Source organism: Delphinapterus leucas, chromosome 8, assembly GCF_059928025.1.
Source record: "Delphinapterus leucas isolate spDelLeu-1000000601 "Yukka" chromosome 8, BTC_Dleu_Yukka2, whole genome shotgun sequence".
Lineage (NCBI taxonomy): Eukaryota > Metazoa > Chordata > Mammalia > Artiodactyla > Monodontidae > Delphinapterus > Delphinapterus leucas.
The window spans coordinates 34,267,627-34,280,368 of NC_143136.1; the positions used below are offsets into that span (position 1 = coordinate 34,267,627).

General features: G+C 41.0%; 2 protein-coding genes across 4 annotated transcripts in view; one reads left to right on the plus strand and one right to left on the minus strand.

Annotated features, from left to right (window-relative positions):
* CATSPERT (catsper channel auxiliary subunit tau) overlaps positions 1 to 12,742 on the plus strand; it is a 152,119-nt gene that overhangs the window by 83,536 nt on the left and 55,841 nt on the right.
* Positions 1 to 12,742, minus strand: part of STRADB (STE20 related adaptor beta) — a 102,488-nt gene that overhangs the window by 3,594 nt on the left and 86,152 nt on the right. Inside the window, exons 13-15 of one of the 3 annotated variants that reach the window (XR_016394043.1) lie at positions 12,591 to 12,734; positions 11,911 to 12,107; positions 8,257 to 8,407 (exon numbers count right to left, since the gene is read on the minus strand). The exons of 1 other annotated variant lie outside the window; for it this stretch is intronic. The gene's annotated coding sequence lies outside the window, so the exon portion shown is untranslated. The remainder of the gene's footprint in view (positions 1 to 8,256; positions 8,408 to 11,910; positions 12,108 to 12,590; positions 12,735 to 12,742) is intronic. One more of the 3 variants, XR_016394042.1, reaches the window with a different exon arrangement.

Genomic DNA, 12,742 nt, shown 5'->3' on the forward strand with positions numbered 1-12,742 from the left:
AATGGTAGGGATTTAGTCTTACTCATCACAGTATCTTACCATTTAGAGTAGTGATGAGTCCATGATGGGCACTCAATAAATATTTGTTGAAATAATTCATTAATTAAAAATACTGCAGGGTTTTGAGGCATTTTCTTTGGAATCTCTGAATATGTTATAATCCCTGAGCCTCATTGTATGTGATTAATCAAAATCATTTGGTCCTAGGGAAATACAAATTATTTTAATACTTTCAAGGTGAATGAAGCATCTAATTCTAGCATACCAAATATCAGGCATGAGGCAGCGAGATTAATTCCATATTCTATAAAGAGTAGTGATAAAGGCTCTGATTATTTATGAGTTTTTGAGTTTAAAGTCACTAGTGCCTGCTGAAGACTAGGATTAAGGAAGGCAGGGAGTGGTATGTGTGATATCATTAACCTTCTGTTCATTCATTTGAATTTTTAAAAAAATTTTATTTTACATTGGAGCATAGTTGATTAACAATGTTGTGTTAGTTTCAGGTGTAAAGCAAAGGGATTCAGTTTTACATATACATGTATCTATTCTTTTTCAAATTCTTTTCCCATTTAGGATATTACAGAATATTGAGCAGAGTTCCCCGTGCTATACAGTAGGTCCTTGTTGGTTATCAATTTTAAATATAGTAGTGTGTACATGTCAATCCCAAAGTCCCAATCTATCCCCCCCCCCCCGACCCTTCCTCCCTGGTAACCATAAGTTCGTTCTCTAAGTCTGTGAGTCTGTTTCTGTTTCATAAATGAGTTCATTTGTATCATTTTTTTTAGATTTCACATATAAGCGATATCATATGATATTTGTCTTTCTCTGGCTGACTTATTTCACTTAGTATGAGTGAAATAGTATGCTATACAGTAGGTTCTCAATAGTTATCTATTTTATATGTAGTAATGTATATATTTCAATCCCAATCTCCCAATTCATCCCACTCCCCTCCCCCCTTGGTATCCATAAGTTTGTTCTCTACATCTGTGTTTCTATTTCTGCTTTGCAAATAAGATTCATCTGTACCATTTTTCTAGATTACACATATAAGTGATATTACACAATATTTCTTTTTCTCTTTCTGGCTTACTTCACTCTGTATGGCAGACTCTAGGTCTATCCATGTCTCAGCAAATGGCACCATTTTCTCCCTTCTTATGGCTGAGTAATATTCCACTGTATATATGTACCACATCTTCTTTATCCATTCCTCTGTTGATGGACATTTAGGTTGCTTCCATGTGCTGGCTATTGTAAACAGCACTGCAATGAACACTGGGCTGCATGTATGCTTTCAAACCATGTTTTTCTCCAGAATTTATTGTTTGTAGACTTTTTGATGATGGCCAGTCTGACTGGTGTGAGATGATATCTCATTGTAGTTTTGATTTGCATTCCTCTAATAATTAGTGATGTTGAGCATTTTTCATGTGCCTCTTGGCCATCTGTACATCTTCTTTGAGGAAGTGTCTATTTAGATCTTCTGCCCATCTTTTGATTGGGTTGTTTGTTTGTTTTTTTGAATTTAGCCACATGAGCTGTTTGTAAATTTTGGAGACTAATCCCTTGTCAGTTGCATCGTTTACAAATATTTTCTCCCATTCTGTGGGTTGTCCTTTCATTTTGTCTGTGGTGTCCTTTGCTGTGCAAAAGCTTTTGGGTTTAATTAGGTCCCATTGGTTTATTTTTGTTTTTATTACCATTACTGTAGGAGATGATGCAAAAAAGATATTGCTGCAATTTATGTCAAAGAGTGTTCTGCCTGTGTTTTCCTTTAACAATTTTATAATATCCACCCTTACATTTAGGTCTTTAATCCATTTTGAGTTTACTTTTGTGTATGGTGTTAGAGAATGTTCTAATTTTATTTTTTTACATGTAGCTGTCCAGTTTTCCTAGCACCATTTATTGAAGAGACTGTCTTTCCTCCATTGTATAGTCTTGCCTCCTTTGTCATAGAGTAATTGACCATACATGCATGGGTTTCTTTCTGGGCTTTCTCTCCTGTTCCATTGATCTGTATTTCTGTTTTTATGCCAGTACCATACTGTCTTGATTACTGTAGCTTTGTAGTATAGTCTGAAGTCAGGGAGCCTGATACCCCCAGCTCCATTTTTCTTTCTCAAGATTGCTTTGACTATTCAGGGTCTTTTGTGTCTCCATAAAAAATGTATCTCCTTAAAAAATTTTTAAGATTTTTTTTAATTCTAGTTCTGTGAAAAATGCCTCTGGTAATTTGATAGGAATTGCATTGAATCTGTAGATTGCCTTGGGTAGTATAGTCATTTGACAATATTGATTCTTCCAGTCCAAGAACATGGTATATCTTTCCATCTGTTTGTGTTATCTTTGATTTCTTTCATCAGCATCTTATAGTTTTCAGAGTATAGGTCTTTTTTCTCCTCAGGTAGATTTATTCCTAGGTATTTTATTCTTTTTGATGCAATGGTAAATGGGATTGTTTCTTTAATTTCTCTTTCTGATCTTTCATTGTTAGTGTATAGAAGTGCAAGAGATTTCTGTGTGTTAATTTTGTATCCTGCAATTTTACCTAATTCATTGATGAGCTGTAGTAGTTTTCTGGTAGGTCTTTAGGATTTTCTACGTATAGTATCATGTCATCTGCAAACAGTGACAGTTTTACTTCTTCTTTTCCAATTTGGATTCCTTTTACTTCTTTTTCTTCTCTGATAGCCGTGGCTAAGACTTCCAAAACTACGTTGAATAAAAGTGGAGAGAGTGGACCTCCTTGTCTTGTTCCTGATCTTAGAAGAAATGCTTTCAGCTTTTCACTGTTGAGTATGATGTTAGTTGTAGGTTTGTTGTATATGGCCTTTATTATGTTGAGGTATGTTCCCTCTTTCATCTGGCATATACCCAGAAAGTGGGTATATGCCCACTTTCTGGAGAGTTTTTTATCATAAATGGTTGTTGTATTTTGTCAACAGCTTTTTCTGCATCTATTGAGATGATCATATGGATTTTTCCTTTAATCTGTTGATGGGGTGTATCACACTGATTGATTTGTGGATATTGAAAAATCCTTGCATCCTGGGATAAATCCCACTTGATCATGGTGTATGATCCTTTTAATGTATTGTTGGATTTGGATTGCTAGTATTTTGTTGAGGATTTTTGCATCTATGTTAATCAGTAATATTGGCTTGTAATTTTCTGTTTTTGTGGTATCTTTGTCTGGTTTTGATATCAGGTGATGGTGACCTCATAGAATGAGGTTGGGAGTGTTCCTTCCTCTGCAATTTTTTTGGATAGTTTCAGAAGGATAGGTGTTATCTCTTTTCTAAATGTTTGATAGAATTTGCCTGTGAAGCCATCTGGTCCTGAACTTTTGTTTTTTAGGAGTTTTAAAATTTCAGTTTCAATTTCAGTACTTGTGATTGGTCTATTCATATTTTCTATTTCTTCCTGGTTCAGTCTTGGGAGACTGTACGTTTCTAAGAATTTGTCCATTTCTTCCAGGTTGTCTATTTTATTGGCATATAGGTGCTTATAGTAGTCTCTTATGATCCTTCGTATTTCTGTGGTGTTGATTGTAACTTCTCCTTTTCATTTCTAATTTTATTGAATTGAGACCTCTCCCTGTTTTCCTTGATGAGTGTGGCTAAAGATTTATCAATTTTGTTTATCTTTTCAAAGAACCAGCTTTTAGTTTCATTGATCTTTTCTATTATTTTCTTCATCTCTATTTCATTTATTTATGCTCTCATCTTTATGATTATTTCTTTTCTTCTACCATCTTTGGCCTTTGTTTGTTCTTCTTTCTTGTTCCTCTGGTGGGCAGGGCCATGCTCAGGAAGATTTAAGCAGCCTGTCTGCTGATGGGTGGGGCTGTGTTCCCATGCTGTTTGTTGTTTGGCCTGAGGCATACCAGCACTGGAGCCTACAGGCTGTTGCGTGTGGCTAGGTTTTCACGGGGGTGGGGGGTATGGTGGACTCCAGGAGAGCTCACGCCAATGAGTACTTGCCAAAACTGCCGCTGCCAGTGTCTTCTTTCCTGCAGTGAGCCACAGCTGCCCCACCAGCCTCCGTGGGTAGCCCTTCAATACTAGCAGGTAGGTCTAGCCCAGTATCTTATGAGGTCACTGCTTTTTTCTCTGGATCCTGGTGGTGCACTAGACCTTGTGTGCACCCGCAAGAGTGGAGTTTGTTTCCCCCATTCCTGTAGAATTCCTGCAATCAAACCCCACTGACCTTCAAATCTTTGACCTTCAAAGATTTTCTGGTGGCTCCCCGCAGCCCCCGTTGCCAGACCCACAGGCTTAGGAGCCTGGCCACCCAGCAGGTATGGGATTTGATTTTGTCACGATGGCACCCCTCCTACCGTCTTGTTGTGGCTTCTTCTTTGTCTGTGGGTGTAGGGTATTTTTTTTTATAGGTTCCAGCATTCTTTTTTTTGTTGTTGTTGATGGTTGTTCAGCAGTTAGTTGTGATTTCGGTGTTCTTCTAAGAAGGGGTGAGCTAACATCTTTCTACTCCTCCATCTTGCCAGCAAGTCCCATCCATTTGAATTTAATTGCCTTTACGATGCCATGAATTCCATTTATGAAATTTAAATCCTTAAATAATGATTGGTAGACTAGTGGAAAACATGCCATGATCTTCCAAACTCACTGTCTCTGCTAACTCTGCACTTCGAGTCGACCCAAGTCATGCAAGTGAAATGCACCTTATAATTATTTTATCCACTATAATTTTTAATTCAATAATTTTTCACTGGTAAGTTTTTCTAATCTATATGTTTTCTTTTCACAGATGTAATAAGTTCTTGAAACTGAGACTATAAAACAGAGATTAAAAATAGGAGTAAGGGGAAACTTTTCCAATTGATGAAAATATACCTTCTTTTGAAATAGATAATTTAAAATTTCTAATCATTTTTCCCTTTGTTCACACTTTTCTCTGGAAGGTCTGTTTGGCTTTGGTATCTGAGATGGACTTTATCAGAGATTGTTCATTTAAATCTTTTGGTGCCAGAAAAAGGGAAAGGAGTCATATTCTATTTCCAATAATTTTAACATTGCAGTAGGCCTTCAGTTGCCTGTGAGGAATAGGAAAAAATATATACAACCTGAAGCAGTACATGCAAGAGCACATCACTGAACCTTAACTTAGCTGGTACCCTAGACTAATTGCAGATGCTATGAATTTGAGGAAATGTGTGTTTCCATTGAGGGGGGCAGGATTCTGTTCACTTTCTTTCAAGTCAGGCTTTTACTTGAATTTACTAAATTCCAGGTTGCTTGGTCAACCCCTCAATCTGATTTCATCTTGACTGTATCTTACAGAAATATTTTTGGACTGTGGGCAGTACCTGTGCTTATTATTTTCTATCTCCTCCCCACCCTAATCTATTCTCCACCTTTCTCTGTCTTGTTATTTTTGTTGTTGTTTTGTTTTGCCTGAAGAGGATGACCCCTATGTGCTGCCTCACCAGCCTCTCTCTCTAGCTGACTTCCAGTTAGGTCCAGCAAATGACAAGCACTGCCAGGATACTGGAGAGCAAGAGGGGAAAGAAAATTTGGGGGTTTTCTGTCCTACTCTCTTCCTACTTTGGTGCTGTCGTTCTGGCAATGGATTTTCCTTCATATCTACAGCTACTACTGGGTGCTCCCAACCTCCATGACTCCAGCTATCATATCACTGGGCTCTGGCTGCAATAACATCTTCTCACTGTTGCCCTCAATATCCTTTATTGGTTCCCTATTCATACATACAACTTTCATTTATATTAAAGCCTCTTTAGTTGAACCATTTTAGAGGAATTCTAATTCCTGCCTTAAGTCTAATTAGTAATCTTCCCAGTTTTTTAGTATGCATACAGATTTTCTTCTATTTTTGTATCTCTCTGCTCATTTTACAGGGACTTTGTAAAAACTCAAATTATCATCTTGACCTGAATGTTCATAATGCACTTCTTAAAATACAGAGCTGAAAATGATGCATGCTTATAAAAATTCAAGCAATTCCCCAAAAAATGCAAGAGGAAAGAGCCTATAATTCTGCCATTTGGAAATTACTAGCGTTAATAGTTAATATGTAATGACCATCATTCCATAAATCTTTCCCTTTTGCTGGGGGACAGTTCTCCATACTTCTCTTGCATTTCTGCACATCTTGTAAGAGGCACAGGGTTCCTGTCCTGAAATGTAATCCATTGCCTGTGCAGGTGCGGCCCTCTTCACATCACCTTGTGGGTATTAGGGCTTGAGGAACAGATGCAAAAATGCTTAAACTCTGGTTACTGCAATTGCTCTGAGTAATAAGCTGTCCTTTGAGGTCTACTATCAGCATCCATGAAACTGTGGCAAGCTAACTTGGTAGCTTACAAGTAGGGTAAGTTCTTGACAACTTTGGTGATAAGATGGGATACTGACGGACATGGCTTTCTGAAGGATGATAGATAAGGATGTTGTCATGTGATCGGTTGGATTTCGGGGAAACCCATGGACAATGGTAGTGAACACACTTAGTTGTATGGTAAATCAGGCAATAAATAGCCTTCCACTTTATTGCCTGTTAATGAGGGACAGTTGGAGAGGCAGTTGCAAGCCAGGTGTGAGGAAGTAGGTTCAAAATCAGCTGCCTGAACAGTGCCCTGGTTGTTGTTAATTATCCTCCAGGTGGGGAGACTTCCTTGCCAGTCTGATAATCCACCTCAGTCTGTTCCATTTTAACAATTACTGCTAAGATCTGTCCTGGGTAGCCAGAAGATTCTACTCTCTGACAACAGTTACAGAGATGCATACCTCCACTGAAGATGACAGGATGGGAATTCATGACTGCTATGAGCAGAAACCGAGTGAATCATTAGAACTTTGGCTGGTTTGTTTGGGAGATGAAGGTACAGACTGTGTAGTACCTGTAAAGGAAAGGTGGCAACAGCTGGGCCATCTTATGGCCAACTACTCCTGCAGTATATAGTGACAATCTTACATCCATTTCAAAACAACAAGAAGATTTCAGAGTTTTTTGTAGGGGGTTCTGGCTGCTATAAGGTACTTTTGGCCCTCCTGGGGAGACTTCCCTGAAATAGATGAACTCTTGTAGGAAACCATACATAGGCATTAACTAGTATTCAGGCTCTTAGTGCCCTGAGTTAGGTACACAATGTTAATGAACGTGATCCACTAGGAAATTAGAAACTGACCCAAAGAAATATAAATTCTTGCAGTCAGCTCTGGTGTCCTGGAAAACTCCTTTAGCCCTTATGTTGGAATCAGGCAAGAAATTATGAGATGTCATCATGGTTAATAGGACAGCAGATGCCCTGGAATGATGTGGACTCCACAAAGTAGGTCACTGTTGTGCTGCTGTGCAAACCAAGTTGAAGTCACCTGAGGACACACAAACCTCAAGACCCTATCTAGAAAGCAGTGTGGTGATGGCTGCTGAGTCAAGGAATTCCCAAAGATGAAACAGATAGTGTCAGCTATGAAGACTGTGCTGCCTGATATAGAGTGTTGGAAAAGACCAATAACATTAGAAGTTCATTTGGTCGAGCCATGAATTGCTGCTACACCACCCAAAATTAAATGTAAATGTGAAGTCTTGTTAAATGGCATGGAGTTGCTTTCTCCTTCTGCACTGCATGACACCTCCCTTTCCCCTTGTCTTAATCTCAGCTCTTTTAAGACGAAACATGATTAGAGGTAGAGCCAAGGTCTTCCCATCACTAAAGGGGAAAGAAGGCCCTAAATAGCCATCCAAGTTCACTGGAGCATTTCAGGGAGGGAAGGACCCCAAACTTTTATGGCTCTGTTGGTTGTGGGTGCCCAAGTCTCTAACTTATCTGAACCTATAGGAGGAAAAGTCACTTGGATTCAGCTTATAGAATTTAGGCAGGGTTCACAATGGGGAAGGGAACTAACATGACCTTGTGGATAGGGCTCTTTTTTTGTCAGTTGAATGTACTGTTGTTTCTACATCTGAATGTGTAGTAGGAATCATTGTGTTATATACTTGTTCGTGTCCATCCCATAAGTGCCAGAGGGATTGGAAGAGCTATATTTAGAGAGGTGCTGGTGGGAATTATAAATCACTACCCAACTTGTCTCTCTGTGCCCTCCCAGATGGTCTAACAGAAAAATTATAGAATCCTAGGAGGACAGAGGGAAATCACAGCCTCCATTAAGAACTTAAAGGCAGCTGGGAAAATAAGAGATGCGTTATCTCAGTACAGCATCCCTGTGTGGCTAGTGAGATTTGCTAATGGAGTTGGAGACTTACAGTGGATTATCACCAACTGAATCCAGTTGTTGCTTCCATATCCAAGCCATTCCAGATATTGTGACCGTAACTGAATCCACTGCCCAGACTGATGGCGTTTGGTATGCTATCCTGGATGTGGCCAACACCACCTTCACTGTACCGCTGACACCTGAGGACCAAGATCAGTTTGCGTATGTTTTTAGTACTCCCCCAGAGGTAACTACTCACCCGCCAGTAGCCAGCAGTGGGTGGGTCAGGATTTAGCATGAGTGCTTCTACATTCAGATTTCCACAGCTTTCTCTATATGCATGATATCCTATTGGTTAGCAAGTCTAAAGCCTTAATCTCAACAGCCTTGAAAATGGTATTATCACATTCCACCAGCAGAAGTGGCTAGTAAACCCTGACAAAATTCGGGGGACTACTTACCAGGTAAAGTTTTTTAAGCCTATTTGGAAAGATTAATAATGTCAGTCCTCTGGCAGTCAAAAAAAAGCAAAAACAGAAACTGTTGTCTCTTTGCCCCACCCCCTCCTGCCAACACTGTAAAAGAAGGCCCAGCACCTTGCTTGTATGAGGGGCAGTACGTGCCTCACTTGGGCATTCTACATGGTTCTTTATCTTGTCTAACCTACAAATCAGCATCTTTTCAGTGGGGCCCAAGCCACAAGCTGAGTTAGAAGCTATCCAGCAAGCTGTGATACACTATCTTTGGGCCCCTACAATCCTTTTTTTTTAAAAATAAATTTATTTATTTATTTATTTATTTTTGGCTGTGTTGGGTCTTTATTGCTGTGCGCGGGCTTCCTCTAGTTGTAGCGAGTGGGGGCTACTCTTCGATGCGGTGCACGGGCTTCTCATTGCAGTGGCTTCTCTCTGTTGTGGAGCACGGGCCCTAGGCACGTGGGCTTCAGTAGTTGTGGTATGCTAGCTCAGTAGTTGTTGGCGGATGGACTTAGTTGCTCCGCAGCATGTGGGATCTTCCCAGACCAGGCCTCAAACCTGTGTCCCCTGCATTGGCAGGCGGATTCTTAACCACTGCGCCACCAGGGAAGTCCCCCTACAGTCCTAATGACTCCTTTGAGCTACAAATCTCTGTGCTGATTTAGAGCCTCTGCCTGAAGACCTCTCTTAGGGTTTTGGACTTCTTCTCCTTTGGCACAGGTACCAGGTTTACCCCTTTTGAAAAGCAGTTATTACCTTGATTACCTAGTACCAGGAGTTACTGAGCTTTTGTCAAAAGTGAACACCTTACTTGTATGAACTCCGTGACTCTTCGGCTTATTATTCTTATTTTAGGATGGGTCAAGTTGGACCCCGCAACTAACAAGGTGGAAAGGGCCCAGTAAGCCTCGCTTGTCAAATGGAAATGGTATATTCAAGAACACAGACAGCCTGGCCCCGGCAGTATCTCAGCTTTTCATAAAAATGTGGCAATTACACCTTTGGGAAGACCTTATTCCTCCCTCTGCCCCTGAAGAAAATCCTTGGCTCAATGGGGCTTTTGCCGTAAATAATCAAGTCCTTTGTTTCTGACTCAGGAGTCTTCTGCTAGCATTCATGAAACTGTAGCAGGAGAGCTTCATAGCTTGTAAGTAGGTAAAATCCTAGGACCTGTACCGTTCTTGATAGCTTTGGCAATGAGAATGGGATACTGACAAGAGACAAGGCTTTCTGGAAGAGGAAGGAAAAAGGGCCCCTACAGGCTGGGTTAGGGAATGTGCGATTTCCTGGATTTTAGTAGCAAGTGCTCTCACCCAAGTGGTGGTGATGGTGGGGAAGGGGCGAGCAGTAGGCGTCTTCCACTTATCCTACCTGTAAATAACTGTTCAGAGGCTGAGTGGTGAGAGACAGGATTTAAAGAAAAACACCCAGTGAGCTTTATTTGTTGCTCACTCCCCTCTGGGGATGGAGGTGGGGGTGGGGAAGAAAGGGATGACCTCATCTGCTTTCAGGAAAAGGCCCTGTATCCTGGGGGAACCTTCCTGGGAGGTGAAGGGCACATAGCTGTACAGCTCTGTTGGATATAGGCCCCAGAGACTCTAGTGTGGAGCTGTAGTAGAATGTGCCAGAAGGAAAGGAGCTCCTGAGCCCAGAGGCACTCTGGAAGCAAGGAGGTGCACAAGTGGGGAGGGGTTCTAGCCCTGAGATAAGGGGCCTCCCTGCTGCTCCAGCTGTCCGCCAAAGGCTAACCTCCCTCACACCCTTGTTCCCCTATGATCCCAGTCTGGAAATAATAATCTCCTGATGGCTAGTGTAGCTGTTGTAGCTCCTAACATGTAGGTTAATCTGAAATCAACTGATAGGGTTTGGGCAAAACTTGCAGTGTGGAGAAAAGTTATGTTAAAGTAACCTTATGGGTAGGGCCTTCTCTGCTGAGTCCGTGTACTGTTGTTATATCTCTCACTGCCCACTGTATATTGAAATTGATGTGTTGCATGCCTATACTGTAAATATTCATAAAGGGTCAAGAGGGAATTCTCCCATTCAAGGCACCGCCATGTGTAGATAAGTCCTTGCCATTTGCCACACGTGGGTGGATCAGGATTTAAATAAGTGCCTCCACCCTCTCATGTCTAAAGATACAGATGATGTCCTATTGGTTAGCAAGTCAAAAACCTCAGTTTCAGAGGCCCTGACTGTGGTGATATCACACCTCTACCAACAGAGGTGGCTGATAAACCCTGACAAATTCAGGGGCCTGCTTGCCAAGTAAATTTTCTTGAGACTATGTGGGCAGATTCACAGTGCTCAGTTCCTTTGGCAGTCAAAGAAAAAGTGCTGTCTCTTTGGCCACACACCACCTAAAAAGAGGCCCAACATATTTTTGAACTCTTTGGGAATGGGAGACTATATGTACATCACTTTGGGCATTCTACTTAGCGCTTTATGTCACCTAACTTGCAAATCAACATGCTTCAAGTAAGGCCTAAAGCAGCAGGCTTTTCTGGTCAAATGGTAGTAGTGTGTTCAGGAGTGCATCTGACCTGGTCCTAGCATCATTTTGGTTTTGTATGAAAAAGTGGCAGCAACCAGTTTTGGTGGAACCTTATCCTTCATTCTGCCACCTGAAGCAAAGCCACTGACTCAGTGGAGCCCTGGATTCACAGATGTGCTCCTAAATACCTGGGCCAGGTTCACTCATGGTTCAGATAAGCTGAACATTGGGCTACTGTGGCTATTCAGTCTAAAGGTCAGCCATGCAGAATCAAAAATGGATGTGGTTATTGCACTCAGCTGGACAGAACTCTGGCCAATACTCCACTTTAAGACCTTGTTACATTTTGCTTACTCTGGAGCTATTTCCAGTGGTCTAGCTACTTGGCTTGCCATTTGAAAAACTACAAACTGGCAGGTTAAAGACACCCCTCTTTGGGGCTGCAAACTATAGAACAAAATTGCTGCTACTAAAAGACCCATCTAGGTCAGTTATGTAGATGTACAGAGTAAGGGCATGTGCTCCGTGAGACTGACTGGAATCAAGCTGCTCATTGAGCCTCTCCTCCACAGATTGCCCCCATTGCTGTTTGGGTTTATCATTGTACTGGACATGACAACACATCCACCATCATAGCTGGGCATAAAGTAAAGATGTCAACTTTGGTAAAGTTTCTGATGCAGAGGCTGCCGCTGCATGCCAGATTTGACTCCTCAAGAGTTGACCCATTTACCTTGCAGTGAGAGAGCTTCATTGCAGGAATCCCACCTGCTTCTAACACTGGACTTCGGGCTCCTTTTGAGGGTAATCGGTTGACAATTTTTCAGTTTATCGTGTTACTTTCAGTCCAGTCAGACGACTTCAGTTACTCTATTGTAGTGCTTGAAAATGTTCTTGGTCGTGTCTTTGGCTTTCTGGCTCATTTGCAGTCTGAAAACAGTTTGCAAAAGCCACTTTAAAAAGGGCTAATAATTCTATCAAACATTTAGAGACGAGCTAACACCAATCCTTCTCAAACTCTTCCAAAATATAGCAGAGGGAGGAACACTCCCAAACTCATTCTACGAGGCCACCATCACCATGATACCAAAGCCAGACAAATATGTCACAAAAAAAGAAAACTCCAGGCCAATATCACTGATGAACATAGATGAAAAACTCCTCAACAAAATACTAGCAAACAGAATCCAACAGCACGTTAAAAGGATCACACACCATGATCAAGTGGGGTTTATCCCAGGAATGCAAGGATTCTTCAATATATGCAAATCAATCAATGTGATACACCATATTAACAAATTGAAGAAGAAAAAACATATTATCATCTCAATAGATGCATAAAAAGCTTTTGACAAAATTCAACACCCATTTATGATAAAAACTCTCCAGAAAGTGGGCATAGAGGGAACCTACCTCAACATAATAGAGGCCATATACGACAAACCCACAGCAAACATCACTCTCGATGGTGAGAAACTGAAAGCATTTCCTCTAAGATCAGGAACAAGAAAAGGATGTCCACTCTCACCACTGTTATTCAACATAGTTTTGGAAGTCCTAGCCAT